This window comes from Narcine bancroftii, chromosome 9 (genome assembly GCF_036971445.1).
Source record: "Narcine bancroftii isolate sNarBan1 chromosome 9, sNarBan1.hap1, whole genome shotgun sequence".
Classification (NCBI taxonomy): domain Eukaryota; kingdom Metazoa; phylum Chordata; class Chondrichthyes; order Torpediniformes; family Narcinidae; genus Narcine; species Narcine bancroftii.
In genome coordinates this window covers 7,708,735-7,712,875 of record NC_091477.1, presented here as the reverse complement: position 1 = coordinate 7,712,875, position 4,141 = coordinate 7,708,735, and the positions used below count along the sequence as shown (strand labels likewise).

The window sequence follows — 4,141 nt, the reverse complement described above, 5'->3', positions numbered from 1 at the left end:
AACTCAAAAGTCTGCAGATACTGTGATTTTAGCAAAAACACAGAAATGCTGAAGGAGATCAGCAAGTCTCGCAGTGTCCATAGGAAGTACAAGCATATAACTGACATTTCGGGTCTGAGCACTTCTTCAGGGCTTATGTTAAAGAAAGGCTCAGACATGAACGTTGATTGTATATCTTTACCTCCTATGGATGCTGCGATTCATGCAGAGTTTCTCCAGCATCTGTGTTTTGACTTTTTGCAAAACAACTGCAAGAATATAGATTAAATTACCTCAGCAGGGAAGAAAATAATAAATATAAAAAATTAATAGATAATAAGTATTCACACTGTGAATAGTAGTTGGGATTGAGGACACTGTTGGATATTCTTCCCATCCTTTACATCGCTCTGGCCATTTGGGATGACCAAGAGTTGCAATGACAATGGTCTCAATGCACATAAGTTAAACTCAGTCATAGGGCCCTTTTGTATTTTCATTGTCTAAGAGTTGTTTAATCTTTATCTGATGTAACGGATACCAAAAGCACTATTGAGTAGGATGACAGAAAGCAATGAACAAAATTAAATGCTTTTTGATAAGGTAGTGAAGGAAAAACTAGGCTAAATTGTCCACATTAATCAAACTGCAAAAATAAATGTCCTTACAATCCAGCCAAGCCAAGATGGAAACAGCATTAAGTTCGCTGAAGAGTACTTTTAACTTTCTCTCCTCATCAATCTTAAAAAAAACTTCATAACCGAAGATCCTTTTTGCTTGATTCTTCTTGATCCTGGGGTTTATATTCACCTTCTTTATGATGAGAATATTTCTGTAGTTTGGAGCTGAATCAGAATCAGCAAGTGAAAAGAAGGGAAGGCTTCCACTGACGTACCTCCTTCCACCCCTTCGGAAAGGGTTTCCATGGGGGACATCCGCCAAAGTGCACAGAGAATGTTCCATGTAGCAGTGAAACTCAAATACTACGGACAATGAAATCCATGAGAACAGAAGCTGGAGGGACTCTGCAGATCAGGCAGCATCTGTGGAGAGAAATGGACAGTCACCATTTTGGGTTGTGACCCTTCATAAAGAATAAAGTGGGAAGTGGAGACAACAAGCATAAGAAAAGGGGAAGGGGGTGAGGATACTGAACGCCCACCTTCTTTTGGCCAGTCTCATCATCATTTCAGTTTCATCTGAGATCTTCTTGTGCTTTTTTATGCTTGCTATATCCCCTTCCCATTGCATTCTTACTAAAGGATCCTGACCTGTAACATTCACTGGCCATTTCTCTCCATGGATACTACCTGGCCTGTAATAGTCTCTCCAAACTTCTCATTGTTAACTTAGAATGATCTGATGGAGAGTTTCCTTGTTGCTCCTTCCCTTTGTCTCTCTCCTGCCACTCTTCTGACTCTATCCACCATATTTCACTTGTGCCAATTCCGTGTGGGCTCCTGTTTCACCCCTCCCACTGTGTCCTCTTTACTCATCAACTCCTGATGAAGAGTTTCATCTTGAAATGCCAACTATCCTTTTTCTCTCATGGATACTGTGTTCCTCCAACAGATCACGTTTGACCTCAGATTCCAGTATCTGAACTCCCCTGTCTGCCACCAGATATATGGATAGCAAGGGTTCAGAGTTTGTTCAAAGTTCAAATTTATTGCCAGAGTACATCATGACATCATATACAGCCCTGAGATTCTTTTACTATGGGTTAGGCAGAATTTCTAATTACTGGTAACTGAAAACTGTACTCAAAGAAAGAAAGAGCTGTAAACAAATTGACTGTACAAATACAGAAGTATAAATATACACTAATAAATAATGAGCAAATAACATGCTTAAAGGATAGGAAACAAATGCAGGAAAATGGGATGATCCCAGAAGGCCAACTCGGTTGGCATAGATAAGATGGGTTGAAGGGCCTCTTCTGTGCTGTCAATTATTCTATCGCCTGAAGTTAAACTTAACAATTGTCATTGTGGCACAAGTCCAGTCCAATGCAATAATGTTCACCAGTATAATAGAGTTAGTTCCCCTCCCCTTTGATAGTGGGACATGAGTTTAAGATTCACTTGAGAGGTCGGAGGTGTAGCATCTCACCTGAAAGATTGGAGATCAGAAAATATAATGCTCCCTCAGTATGAGCTAGAGCAGAACTGGAATACATGCTGAAATCTCTAGGACGGTGTTTCCCAAACTGGGTTCCGCAGAACGCCTGGGTTCCACAGAAAGGCGCAGGGGCTCTGCAGAAGAAATTGATAGTAATAACTAAAACTTGCAATAACTGCTTTTATTTAATTTAAATTTAAATTGCTTTTTGCCTGTGTTTCCATGGTGATAACATAAACAATTGCCTCGATGCTAACAAAGAAAAATGGCATCTTGAAGCCTAATATCAGCTACACAGATGTTAGGCCTCAAGTCGCTATTTTCAACCAATGAGACTCAGATTTCTTTTGGCACGAAGCTGGCCACATTTTTAAAATTTAAACCGTCTCCCCCCACTCTTGCTCACACGCTTGCTCCCTCCCCCACCCCTGCTGAGTTAATGTGGGAACTGGTGATGGAGTCTGCATGAGCATCAGAATGCTGTTGGTTGGGACTGGGACTTGCGTTGAGAGAGGCGTCCGGGGTGATGGTACATTTGCAGTCGGGGTTACCAGTGGAGGTGACGGTGGCTCCTGCACATGGTTGGCTGGGATGGGGTCTAGCGATGGAGGTGTTGTAAGCTCAGGCCTGTGGGCAGCAGGGGCTGAGATGCAAACCCACATTGGAGGAATCAGGAGCTCCACCTGCAGGCAGCTGGGGCCGAGGTGAATACCCACATCAGAGAGGTTGGGAGATCCAGCCTGTGTGTGGCTGGGGACAGGTTGGAAACCAACTTCTGGAAGGTCAGTGATGGTGGGCACTTGGGGTCTGTGAAGTTGGTGATATCTGCATATGTAATTTGGTTAATATTAAACAAAATAATCAAGTTTTGAAGAGATGGTATTTAGCAAGCACTGCCTCAGATTGCTTACTGTTTAAGAAAAATAGTTTAATTTAAATTAGACCTAACCACACTCAAACCAGAAGTTGACATCATCCTACTTTCAGTCAGCTTCTGATTCATAACTACGGGAGGTCTGTGATTTCCAAGTGCTCCCCAAAATGGTTCCCTGAGCTAAAAATGTTTGGGAAGCCCTCCTCTAGGATGCAAACTGAAGCCACAATGTTCTTACTGAGCATGCAAAAATGTAACCCAGAAAATCACTACTAAAAACTGTTGGAGAGGGAAGGGTCAAACAAGGACACCTGCAATATAAAGCACGATGTGTGACCTGCTGAATTTCTCCAACATTGAGATTTTACTGCAATCACTGTGCCTGCAGACTTTCGTGTTTCACTCCTTCATCTCTCGTATGTCACACACAGTGAATGGAAAATTATGGAGAAGCAATGACAGAGTATCCAAGGAACTTTGCAGGTCAACTGAGAAGGGGAATAAATAAGAAAGGCGGGGCTTGTCAAAAGACCCATAATTCAGCATTAAAGAGAATGAAGCAATGCACCAAGTGATACCACATTTTCTAATAATTAAGAGAGATTTAATGGTCAGAGGAGTTCGTGTAGATCCTTTGTCAATAGAGTCAATTAAATTAACTACTGATGGTTTGCAATGCTGATCTGGCCAAAAGCTCTGCAAGAATTATAATTGTTCTCTTTGCAAAGTTCCTGGAGCCAGCAGATTTCCTGCATGAAACTGTGTTGAATCTGAGACTATGGAACTGCAAAGATGTTTCTCTGATATAGCAGAGAAGGACCCCATACTAGCCATTTTGCTTTTGCAGGGGCTTCATCTATTTCATCATCCATCCATGTTATTGTGGTTCCTCTCAGATCAGCATGGAAACATAAGATTGAAGGAAGAGGAGCAGAAATGGAGCAGGAGTAGGCCAGTTAACCCTTTAAATCTTCTCCAATATGAAAGTCAAGTTTATTTGCATCTGATTGTCAGACGAAGCGAGAGGAAACTTCCAGGCAAACCTCAAAGCAAAGCTCGACGTTGCAACCCGCCTCACGGACCCGTCCCCTGAAACCCTCTGGGATCAGTTGAAGACTACCATACTGCAATCCACTGAAGAGGTACTGGGCTTCTCCTCCAGGATTG

At 42.2% G+C, this 4,141-nt stretch overlaps 1 long non-coding RNA gene across 1 annotated transcript; it reads right to left on the bottom strand.

Annotated features, from left to right (window-relative positions):
• Nucleotides 1-465: 465 nt before the first annotated feature.
• Nucleotides 466-2,270, bottom strand: LOC138742813 (uncharacterized). The gene is made up of 2 exons (XR_011344420.1): nucleotides 2,092-2,270; nucleotides 466-1,022 (listed from the first exon to the last, which is right to left on the bottom strand). It is a non-coding gene; the product is annotated as an uncharacterized lncRNA (long non-coding RNA).
• Nucleotides 2,271-4,141: the final 1,871 nt, after the last annotated feature.